At 41.6% G+C, this 13003-nt stretch overlaps 1 long non-coding RNA gene across 1 annotated transcript in view; it reads left to right on the top strand.

The window, feature by feature from the left end:
• Positions 1-11270, top strand: part of LOC310760027 — a 49690-nt gene extending 38420 nt beyond the window's left edge. Inside the window, exon 2 of the long non-coding RNA XR_014546701.1 lies at positions 10655-11270. This is a non-coding gene — a long non-coding RNA (uncharacterized lncRNA). The remainder of the gene's footprint in view (positions 1-10654) is intronic.
• Positions 11271-13003: the final 1733 nt, after the last annotated feature.

Below are 13003 nucleotides of genomic sequence, written 5' to 3'. Positions count from 1 at the left end.
TTAAGCAAGGCACTGGAAGCACATTTTCCCCATTTAAAAAGGGGGAACAAGAGCTACACTTCAGGAATCAAAGAAGGATTGTGTCTTACTTTTCCATGTCATAATTTTGCTCTTTTATTAGCCTCTCATGGTGGCACTGGGGGTGGTCTTTGATATGTTTAAATTCAGTGCGCATGGAGAGAGATAGGGAACATAATGGAGAATTCACTGACATGGTTGTGCATTTACTTAAAAAGACAGAAAAAAATCAGCGCAGGGGCTCTGTGCGATGTCTCAGTATATCTATTTTTTTCACACCAGAGATGCAATTGCATTATTTATTTGGGAGTTTAATCTGTCTTATCTACAAAGTCTCATCAGATAAATAAAGCCAAAAGGATGGTAATATGAACCTTAAAATGATTACATGTTTCCAGAAGGCTTTTTGTTCCCAAGGCAGCGGGAAATGAGCTAAAGAAAGCTGAATATATAAAAGGAGTAATAATTTCATTATTACATTTATAAATCTGTAAATCTATGCTTATCACAAATATGTTTTTTAGTATGGCTGTGGATGAGATTTGGATCAATTTGGGGGATCCGGGCTTTGGCCAGATCAGGCTGAGATAGCACCAGATCACCTACCAGATTACAGGCTAGCCTACCCAGAGCGATCTGGGGCTATCAGAAGGTCAGGTGGTGGTTGTGAGGCAGTGGGCAGGAGGAGAGGTAGGCAACAACTTCTGCAAAGTGCAGCATGGGGCTTTCAAGCATTTTCCAGCACTCATGCGGACTGTGCTTGCCTGTTCTCAGCAGGGTACAGGTACATGCAAAGTGAGCAAGCTTGAACCGGTTGGCAACATGCTGGAGAAGCAGGTGGCAGCAGCATTTCACTCTCTGCTCACCAACAGTGGAGTCAGGAGGGGTTAAGGAGACGTAGAATCTTCTTCTCTCTCCCTGCTCCTGGCCACAGCATGTACAGTATTTAAAAACATAGGGTGTATATAAAGAAGAACAGGCCGTACCTTACACCGAGTTCAGACTGCGTTCATAGAAGCACATGGCAACCCCCATGGGTTCCCAGACCTACCTAGTGGACATGTTGTGCTCTCCTAGTACTTTCCCCCAAAGAAGTAAACGGCAGCCATTTCACTCTAAGGGAGAATGTAAAGGGGTGTAAACAGAGGGGCATTTTTGTACCACCAATGTACAAGCCCATTTTATACAGAGAATTTAGCTGGTCTTGTTCATTCTCAGTTTTTGTTTTTTGGCATGATTCTAGTCTATGACAGAAACTGAAGAACGGGCATCTATCCAGTCAACCAAGCAAATTGGGAGAGAGAAGATTGGAGGGCCCAGCAGTTGAACACCATTGTTCTTCTGTCTCCCGTCCACTGCTGAAGCCATTTATGGAGCAAGGCATAGGCTCAGTTCTGGCCCACCTTCTCTTCCTTCAAACGGAACGTGACCTCGAGGCCCTGAGAAGGGACTAAGCTTAAGGAAGTTTTCCTACCCCCTTCTCAATCCAGGGGTTGGGGATGAAGGAATATTTGGAAACACATTGCCCCACCTGGAGGCAAAGACCGGATATCACTTCTCACACAAGGCCTCATTCAGCAGCGGATAGACCACTAACCACCAGGGTAGGCAGGTTTTCCAGCATTGCCCCTGAGCTGAGTGTCCTGCTTTTCCTGACAGGAATTAATGGCAGCCAGTCACAATCATTCTCCTGGTCCTCGGCCCAGTATACCTGAAGGAGCGTCTCCACCCCCATCGTTCTGCCCGGACGCTGAGGTCCAGCGCCGAGGGCCTTCTGGCGGTTCCCTCATTGCGAGAAGCAAAGCTACAGGGAACTAGGCAGAGGGCCTTCTCGGTAGTGGCGCCTGCCCTGTGGAACGCCCTCCCATCAGATGTCAAAGCGATAAATAACTACCTGACATTCAGAAGACATCTTAAGGCAGCCCTGTTCAGGGAAGTTTTTAATCTGTGATATTTTAGTGTATTTTTGGTTTCTATGGAAGCCGCCCAGAGTGGCTGGGGAAACCCAGCCAGATGGGCGGGGTACAAATAAAAAATTATTATTATTATATTATTATTACACCTTTCAATGTCAAGTATGACGTCCCCTCAAGGGATGAAGGAGAAATTCAGTTCAGTTCACATTGATTGCACCTGAGAAATTTAAAGAATTTAGGTGTAAAGCTGCTGGCTAACATCAAATCCATTATATCGTTGCATGCCACCCCAATCTCCAAGCGGTGCAGGATTCCAGAAGTTCCAGATGCTTACCCATGTTTATTTGCAATGGGGCACAGGAGAGACTGTGGTGTATTTATGATATATGGCTTATTTACACATACTGTATATTCAACATTAGCCTATGATGAAGGGCTTCATAGCATCAATAGGGTCTTGCTTCTTCCCATAGCCACATAGCTAGGATTCAAGCAGAAATCAAGCATCACTCGGTCTCTCTGGCTTCCCAGCCTGTTGCTTTCAGCTTCTAGTTCACATCACAACTCTCAACTCCGGCCTTTGTCTTTCTAACTACCAGCAAGCTGATGGAGGGGGACCCACCCATTTATCATCTGTCACAGAGTCACTTTTTGGGTACTTTAACAACCCATACTTAGGCTGTCATCTTGCTATTCCAGGAATTTGAATCCTCGCATAGATTTTAACACATGCTGGATCCAGGAATTAGAAGGGTCTTGGCATACAACCTACCCCTCACCCCCAGCTCATAATAATACGGTGGTACCTCTGGTTAAGAACTTAATTCTTTCAGGAGATCCATTCTTAACCTGAAACCGTTCTTAACCTGAGGTACTTTAGCTAATGGGGCCTCCCGCTGCTGCTGCGCCTCTGGCGTGCGATTTCTGTTCTCATCCTGAGGTAAAGTTCTTAACCCGAGGTACTACTTCTGGGTTAGCGGAGTCTGTAACCCAAAGTGTTTGTAACCTGAGGTACCACTGTATTATTAGATAGTGTCACAGAAACTAATTTGGTATTCAGCCCCTGTCCTACTGCTCCAGCTTCCCTGTGTCCCATGGTGCAGACGGCAGTCACAGGAAAGCACATTGTGCTGAAAGAGGATTGCTGTGGTTAAAACGCTTTCCCCTGGCTCTCCCTCGCAGTTTGCAGTTGTCTGATTTCAATCAGTGGCAGTTCTCTCCACATGTCTGGCCATCAATCTTCCCCCTTTCCTGGATGTGTGCGTGTGTGTCACAGCATGGTGCATGTTCCAGTTAAAAAATAGAACTTCACCACAACTTTTCGCTTCTCAGTCATCGATGAGCATTCCTTTGATAATTTCATTTATAAAGAGAAAGAAAACACATCATGAAACCTCTCACTCTCTCTTTCTCTCTTCAAGGATGTCAACCCAAAGCTCTTCAAAATGCAAGAGCAGGAAAGAAGAAGGAACAAGCCTTGGTTTATGTGGTTAGAAAGGAACTGTCTCTTGACATGTTATGTGATGCAAGAGACTAAGATGTCTGTTCAAAGTGCAATAAAATTCCCCCTCCGTGCTCTCTGTCATGTGCCGGCCAAAGCCCTCTTCAGAGTCTACTTCTCGGCAACAGCAATTAGCATCTGCAGATGGAGCCAGCTAGCATTTTAAATATTTCTGAAGGTCTCAACAAAAAATAAACTAACCTTGTAGGGCTGGAGTTAAAGATATTTTTGCAGTGAAGTGAACTGCATATTTTGTTTGAACTGAACTGAAGGATTTCTTTTTCAGCTTCGTTCTCCTTTTACTGCCAGAACAAATCAAGCAGGGCACTTCCTACACTAGTGGCTTGAAGCAGTTTTTACATCAGTCCTGGGCTTCTAATACAATTATGAAAACTGGCCAGAATACTCATTTGCATTACAAATGCCTCCTCCTCCTCCCCACCCCCACTTTGTGGCATGGAAACAAAAAGTCAGTAACTTCAACAGAAGTTGAAGCAGTGTAAAAGAAATTTTAAAGGCAAATTAAGCCTCCCAAACGAGTATGCCCACTTTCAGATGGTTGCACCAGCTTTGCTTCAAGAATCTGGAATGAAGTTGAAAATGGAAAGAAACATCACACTGGCTGAACATATGCAGGCAATGATTCTATGACTTCCAACTGCTTGGCCAGGCGTCCCCAAACTCTGCCCTCCAGATGTTTTGGGACTACAACTCCCACCATCCCTAGCTAACAGGATCAGTGGTCAGGGATGGTGGGAGTTGTAGTCCCAAAAAGTCTGTAGGGCCGAGTTTGGAGGTGCCTGAGCTAGGCTGCATGCAGGTTTCTAGTCCTCACAAGGGGGTCCCTGTAAAGCAAGTCAGGCTGCCAGAATGAAGAGCCATTTTCTGAAGTGACATGAGAAGGGTCACTCCCAATTCTTTTTTCAGAAAACCGATTGTGGAGCTTCTGAGGGCTAAACCTGAGCCAAGGCTGTCCTTTGAACCTAACTGCAATGCAAATATGAAGCCCTGCAAGAACGAAGGGTGTCCATTTTCCCACAAATAAAAACCCCCACTAATTTCCTAGTAAAAAACATTCTATGTCATTTTTTTCCAGCTCAACAGTGAAATCTTGTGATCTTCTAGATCATAAGTCCTTGGATATTGAATGAAACTTCAGGAAGCTAAATCTTGCTTGACAGAAAACTTTTATATGGATCAAATTGCACTTGATATCCAAAGAATCAATCTGGTATCCAACTTTGACTTGCTTTTTGTCCAAATGTGATCGGGCTGCTTCCACACTGTTGCCATTCTGGGATGGGATTGAATCCCATACCGACAAATTCAGGTTACACAATTAAAGTTGATTTGAAGCTCTTGCACAAATGCCCCCCCTCCCGACCTTGTGCAATTCAGAAAGTGGTGGGGGAAATGAATTGGAAAGTGTGGGATATTTCATTGGCACCATGCCAGCAAACCTCCCAGCAATCAAACCAGGATGGATGCTCAATAAACAGCTGACGTTGTCTAACCTCTGCAGAACCAAATCAGAATCCAATCTCCTGGCAAACAAATCAGGATGGATGCTCAATAAACAGCTCATCTGGAAATGACCTGAGGGTGATTTTCTCTAGGAACCCTGCCAGAGTTCAATGGGATCAGGCTCAAAAATGAGCTTCAGGGACTTGGTAATACTTCACCTCAAAAGAGAGGCAAACATAAGAGAAGCCCCTTCATTCACCTCTGTTTTAGATTGAAGTGTGAACTGGATTTTCGCCTGCTTTCAAGGGCTGCATTTGGAAAAACTGCTATTGGACGGAAGCACCCATATCTTGGAACCTCACACAGAGGATGGACGTTTGCCATATAACACTTTCCACCCCCTGGGTGTAGCCAGGTTTCAGTTCACATCTAAAGGCAAACCTACTTAATTCACATCTTCTGAAACAATAGGTGAACTGAAACACAGCCATCCTTTGGATCTTCCACTTCTCTGAATGTTGTGATGCCAAGTAATGAAGTTGACTCTTTGAAATTAATGGGCCTAACTTAGTCATGTTCATACATTTCAGTGGGTCTAAGTTGACTCTTTGAAATTAATGGGCCTAACTTAGTCATGTTCATACATTTCAGTGGGTCTAGGCAGAGTAAAACTTAGTTGCATACCACACAGTGTGTACAAAAATATATATGCCTATACTAGGGTAAATCTTGCATAAAAAATAACATATTAGTGAAAATGCATTCCATTAGGTGAAATTGCTTTGCAAAAAATGTGTACATTAGTATACACATATGTGTCTATTAGGAGAAATCTGCACTGAAACCCCAATGGATATGAGAATGGGAGACCTAAGTTAAGATGGGAAAAATGAGACACTGAGAGAAACCAAAATTGACAAATTCATCTACCCCACGGCACAGCCTTAGAAAGCAGCCAGCCTGCACACAAAAGCTATCACCTGCACTGTTTGCACACTGAGGATATTTTACAAGGCTGCATGAAGAGAAACTGCAGCTGTAAAGTGGGGCTTATTTTCTGTGCATCATAAAAGTACTTACATTTTTTTGCATTTTTAAAAAAGAATAAAAACACTAGTCATTTCAGGGTAAATCAAAGGCTCTTAGGGAAATGATCATCCATATCTAATTTTCTCCTACATAAATAAGTGGCAGCAAACAAATTAAAAGCAGGCATTAAAGATATGAATGATATGATAGCCTCCTTATGTGTAAAAGTGGCCCACTGATAAACTCCAACTGGAACTCATTTTAGTGAGATGCCAAAAGATGCCATCTCCTGCTTTAGACAGCAGACGATCCAAAATCCCATGTAATGTATGTTCTTGCTGTAATGGGAGGAATAAAAGAACTCCCTGACAATTTATTGGACTGTCTATTGACACAGAGAGTAAGGGTATTATGCAAAGGCAGATCTTCTCCAAACATTCGGTTTAGATCTTTTTAAACAATCATTTCAAGGCAATGTGTAGAGTTGCTCATTTTTTTTAATATTAACAAAGTCGTGTTTTGATTTTATCAAGCAAAATGTAATTACTTGTATTATCTCTTTTTTTAAAGCCAGCAAAATATGCAAACATATCAGATATAACAATACAACACAACACATCAAAACACACAAGTAGCTTTGGGTTGCCTATATTATTTCTGCAGGTTGCACCCTGCTTACAAAGACTGCTCAAGTCCAAATAAGGTAAAGCTTTTATCATCTCATTTCCACACAAAAAATATCATGCTCAAAGTGGCTTACAACATAGAAACAGGGATGCATTTCTAACAAACACAATAATAACAATTTTATAATAACATAGCAAAACAAAAATATATTGCATGTGATGAAAGAGGCTCTGGTCCACCAAAGCTTCTGCCACAATCAATTTATTAGTCTTAAAGCTGCTTCAAACCTCTCCTTTTTTTTTTTTTTGCTACAACAGAGTAACATAGTTACCCCTCTGGAAACAAATCCACGAAGTCCATTATCAGTTATCATATTTCTAACTGTATGCTGAGTAAAAACAAAGAAATTGCAGGTAATATTTTAACTTGTGCCTTCATTTTCCCCTAGCGCTCCATCATAAGTAATGTGATCTGTGCTCATTTCGCAAGACAACCTGAGTAAATTTGGCATTCATTTCAGCTGCACTAAACTATTCAATATTAACTCCTTGGCCGAGCTCAGAAACTAATGTGTGCATTTGTAAGCTCTCATTTACACCATGCAAATCACATTATTTATAGCACTTCTGCTCCAAAACGTCTGCTTTGAAAAAGTTCAGATAAAGTTAAAATAGTTTATAAGCCCAATATAATTTCATGCAAACTATATAAGGAGTCAAGTTCTATTTGGGAAATAAGGCGTGTTTAAAGCAAGCTAGAACTCAGCTGTAGTCCAAACAATCCTAAGAATGGATTCTGCTGTTTAACACAAGATACCAAAAATACAGCTAAATGTGTTAAATTGTTTAATACAAGATACCCAACTGAAATGATGGTTTCCTTAGTTATTTATGTCATCACAAAGAATCTTAGCTACAGTAATCAGTATACCTACATCCCAATCACTGCACTCTGACACTTACTTATCAATCCTGACCATAATATTGATCCTTGAGGGTAGGGCTACATGTGGTAGAAGGCTGATTTAACATATTCCTCTTCATCACCATTACCTGGGGCTATACACAGCATATAGTTAAACTATGGAGCTCACACCCACAGGAGGCAGTAATGGCCACAAACCTGGGTGTCTTGAAAAGAGAATTGAACAAATCCATAAGAAGGCTGCCAATGACTACTAGCCATGATGGCGAAACTCTGCCTCCATGGTCAAAGGCCATCTGAATACCAAGTGCTGGAAACTACAGAAGGGGAGAGAGCCCTTGTGTTTCGGTCCTTCTTGTGGGTTTCTTGTAATCACTTGGTTGGCCAGTCTGAGAGCAGAATGTTGGGCTACTTGAGCCAATGGCCTAATTCAGCAGGCTCATCAAACAAATATGTGTGTGTGTGTGTGTGCGCGCGCCAAAGACAAAACTACTATAGTTGGCTAAGATGGCTCCAAATTATTGTTGTTTAGTCATTTAGTCATGTCTGACTCTTCGTGACCCCATGGACCAGAGCACGCCAGGCACTCCTGACTTCCACTGCCTCCCACAGTTTGGTCAAACTCATGCTTCAAGAACACTGTCCAACCATCTCGTCCTCTGCCATCCCCTTCTCCTTGTGCCCTCCATCTTTCCCAACATCAGAGTCTTTTCCAGGGAGTCTTCTCTTCTCGTGATGTGACCAAAGCACTGGAGCCTCAGCTTCAGGATCTGTCCTTCCAGTGAGCACTCAGGGCTGATTTCCTTCAGAATGGATAGGTTTGATCTTCTTGCAGTCCATGGGACTCTCAAAAGTCTCCTCCAGCACCATAATTCAAAAGCATCAATTCTGTGGCGATCAGCTTTCTTTATGGTCTAGCTCTCACTTCCATACATCACTACTGGGAAAACCATAGCTTTAACTATGCGGACCTTTGTTGGCAAGGTGATGTCTTTGCTTTTTAAGATGCTGTCTAGGTTTGTCATTGCTTTTCTCCCAAGAAGCAGCCGTCTTTTAAATAGAGGTGCTTTCTTCAAAGTCAGAGGCATGTTTAGTTACAGATAGGTAGCCGTGTTGGTCTGCCATAGTCAAAACCAAAAAATTTTTTTCCTTCCAGTAGCACCTTAAAGACCAACTAAGTTAGTTCTTGGTATGAGCTTTCGTGTGCATGTATCTGAAGAAGTGTGCATGCACACGAAAGCTCATACCAAGAACTAACTTAGTTGGTCTTTAAGGTGCTACTGGAAGGAAATTTTTTGTTTTGTTTTGACTAGAGGCATGTTTAGTTACGCCACAGGTGGGGGACCTCTGACCCACAGGCCAAGCTAGTCCTGTCAGGGGTTCAAATTTTACTTGCACAGCTGTTTCCCCCAAACCACACCCATCTGCCCCATGCCTGACATCACATGTGGGCAGGTAGACATGCAGCTGCCAGTGCACGATCAGGAGCCTACCAGTGCCCTCTCAGTTGTGCACCGGCAAGGGAAAGAAGGCTTTGGCTCTCCTGCCTAGCAGCTGTTGGGCAACAAAGCTGAAGCATGCTAGAGCGGCTGTACAAGAGAGTTGCCTGCAAGGAACTTGCTCATGCAGCTGATGTCTGAAGAAAGCAGCGCTGCCCACCAACTGCTCTCTGTCCTATGGGAAACTGTATAATCCTTGATACTGATACACAGATACTGTATAATACCTGCACATAGCTTTGTGCTCTCTCTCTCTCTCTCTCTGTGTGTGTGTGTGTGTGTGTGTTTAACCAGGAAAACACTGGAGGGCAGGAGATTCTAATCACGGTTTTGTTTTCTGCATGATGTCTAGTTCCCTCCATGAGATAGATAGTGTAAGGTTGATAAATAGTGACTCAGTGCATTCGTTATCTCTTCTTGTCCCAAATCATAAAATCACTAGAATAATTGGTAGAGAGAGTGCTACAAAAGAACCATTTAAGCTGCAACCTGATGCACACAAGCAGAGCAGTGCAATGTCCTCCTTACATTGGGATGGAAGGGGGATTAGATCAGGCAGAGGTGTCCTTCTGCCCAGCTCTCCTGGCTCAGTTGGCCTACCACAGAACATCAAGTCAAGTCAAATTGCTGGTGCAAAGACCAGGTCTGAACTGAGCCTGATTCTCCACCCGCCCCCTCCTGCCTTCCATGGGGGTGATGGCTTGCCGCTCCTCAGAGCCTGCCAGCAAGGGGTGGGAGTTCGGATGGTGGCCTAACCTGAGAGTAAGACTCACAGAATTGAAGAAGTTTCACTTTGGAACAGGCCTGCACAGGAATGCACTGCGAAAGGTGCATAATACATTATTTTGAATATTTCTGTCAATGTGGTACTACACCAGGAAATATATAAAGAAAGAAGAGGGAGAGAGGGAGGGAGGGGGAGAGAGGATAAGATAAAACAAAAAACAAAAGTAGACAGACATGGTGGTGGTTTTAAGCTGCCATTAAAAAAATGGGAAAGCTGTTACAAATGGATTCTTCAACATATGTTCTTAATTTCACTAAATTGGCTTTTTGCCAATCAGGCATCAGTCCTGGTTTCTTGGCTTTCATTTTTAACTAGCAAAATCCATGAGGTCATTAATGCAAATGGACATGAGCATTTTTTAACACAATGATTATGGGGAAAGTGACTATTTCTTAAAACTTAATTCAAATTCAGCTAGTTAAAAATTCAGTTTCGTTTTAATAGGGACATGGTTTTCTACCAAAATGTGGATCCGTAAACAAAACAATGTGTGAAGGCATTAGAGCAACACACTTACTCAAACTTGTGGGGAAATGATCAGTAAAAACAAAAAGAAACAAACCTCAAGAATGTTATACAACATTTCATAAAGTTGGGCTTTCTTTTCTTCTCCTGAAACACATCCATGGTTGTAAAAGGCATTAAAAATATCAAATGATAGAAAATGTGGCTTAGTTTTTTAGCAGTATGAAAATGGAACGTGTTGATAGAATGTGAAAGTTCTCTTTGACTTGAAGACAATGGCCCACCTCTCTCCTAAATAGGATGGAATACGTTGTATATATAACTAACACATATCATATCTACTTATACCTTGGAATAGTCCTTGGGGATTTGCACCAAAGTATACACTAAATGCTCACAACCTCTCCTTTTTTTGTATCCATAGCTAGACCTATGTTACCATGAGGGATGACAGAAATTTTCAATGAAAATGGAAATTGCCAATTTCATGTACAGAATGGAAATCAGTCCAGAAAATGTGATGGATAAAGGATGAAGAGGTTTCAACAAAAGAAGATTGGATCCAGAAACTAATGGAGTATGCAGAAATGGAGAAACTTCTCACCTGCCTGCCACAAGGAGTGTAACCCTAACCTCACTTACATGGGAGTAAACCCAGTTTAATTCTGAGAAGACATTGTTAGGACTGTACTCTAAGTTGGCAGGTATGAGGGAGAAGGTGTTCTTTGTAATAGCTCCCTGGGTCTGGAACCCTTTACCAGTTATCCTCCATCAGGCCAGAAAACTGAAAGTATGTCTTTACTGAAAGTCTATCTTTACTTGCTGGCTTTTCCCTACCTAGATTGTAGTTTTGTTAGTTGTGACTGAGTGAAAAGTAATAGACTTGAGTCTCAAACATGCATGACTATCAATATGGCTTGTAATATAGAATAAATCTTTGTTGTTGTTGTTACTATTATTTTTATTTAAACATGGAGGGAAGTTGCTTTATTGTTTAATATGTACCATAATAAATACTGTCTTCTTTTAGGCCTGTCACATTAATCATTTTCTTTACGTCTAAGCACTCACTGGAGAAGTTGCCAAATCTGGAAATTGAGGCAATTAAATTTTCATTACCAATGAAAACAGGCCTTATACACTTTTGAAAAGATGCAGCTCACCAATGCCTAAGTTTACATTGTAAAAGCTCCCAGTAAAAAATTATGTATTCCTGTAGTTTTCTGGAATTCTAAATTCTAAAAAGGTTAAGAGTTAAGATGAAATCTTGTGAACTCTTTTTAACCCTCGAGATGAGAATGAAGCAAACCAGAAATACACCAAAGGTTTTGTGTTTAGAAAAACATTATTTCCTGAAAAAGTAGACTTGTAATTTATTTATTGCACATGTTTAACAATCTGCTACAACAGAGCTCCACATGGAACAGAATCCATCCTGTTGGAGACCCAACACTTATAAGTTCAGGGAAATTGGAATAACTGTGCAGAAAAAAACAATACTGTGAAAGGCAGATTAATCTCAGTCTATATGCTAAAAGTGACTCTTTAGGGAAGGATACAATTCACATGCATACATGGCTTCAATTCTACAGTTTAGTTAACATACATGGAAGGCCCCTGACCATTGATGAGACTTAAAATTATTTAGGGCAACTGCCATCTACCAGCAAGGGAAGACTTGCCTTCAGCGTGGGCTGAGCGAAGTCCATATGTCCAGTCATGATATGCTACATGAGGTCCATGGTGTTACTGTTGCCTGGCAACTAGGGATGGCCAAAAATGTCAATGTCAATTTCTCTCAGTTTCTCATTTTTCCAACCTTAAGTTAAGTCCTCCACATTTCTACATCAGTTTGTGAGGGTTTTGGTACTGTTGTTGTTTTTGACCTTGTGAAGATTTGCCAGCATTACTGTGCAAATTTACTCTACTATACATATTTTTTACACAATTTAGCCTGATAGACAAGTTTTTGTGAAGCAATTTCCCCAAACATACTGCATTTTTATAGCCCATTTTCACTAATATATGCATCATTCTGTCCAGACACTGAGGTCCAGCGCCAAGGGCCTTCTGGCAGTTCCCTTGCTGTGAGAAGCAAAGTTACAGGGAACGAGAAAGAGGGCCTTCTCGGTAGTGGCGCCTGCCCTGTGGAATGTCCTCCCATCAGATGTCAAGGAAATAAACAACTATCTGATTTTTAGATGACATCTGAAGGCAGCCCTGTTTAGGGAAGTTTTTAATGACTGATGTTTTAATGTATTTTTAATCTTTTGTTTGAAGCCGCCCAGAGTGGCTGGGGAAACCCACCCAGATGGGTGGTGTATAAATAATAAATTATTATTATTATTATTATTATTATTATTATTATTATTATTGTTGTTGTTGTTGTTGTTGTTGTTATTCACATTTTATAATTGCATATGCATTTTTGGAAATATTACTTGACTGGAGAGTTGCATTGCACAATTTGGGTAAGTGCATTTTGTTTTACACCTTGTTTTGGGAAACACAAATTTGGTAAGTTCACCTTTACAGGAGAATTGAATTGAACCCCCCTACTGACAATTGCCAGCTCCTAGCAAGAGAAGACTTAGCTCTCTCTCAGGCTGCTCAGCCCTACTCCCTTGCCTCAGAAGTCCACAGTGGGATTATGCCACAAGGGGCATTATCTTAATTTACCAGGTACAGTATTGGCAAGACACATACTTATTTCATTGCCACTTGGGTAGTGTTTTGTACGTTTTACTTATCTACATTGTAATGGGTGTTTATA

Source organism: Podarcis filfolensis (assembly GCF_964270895.1).
Source record: "Podarcis filfolensis genome assembly, chromosome: 3".
In the NCBI taxonomy this organism is placed as follows: Eukaryota; Metazoa; Chordata; class Lepidosauria; order Squamata; family Lacertidae; genus Podarcis; species Podarcis filfolensis.
This window is presented reverse-complemented; position numbering and strand designations above follow the sequence as displayed.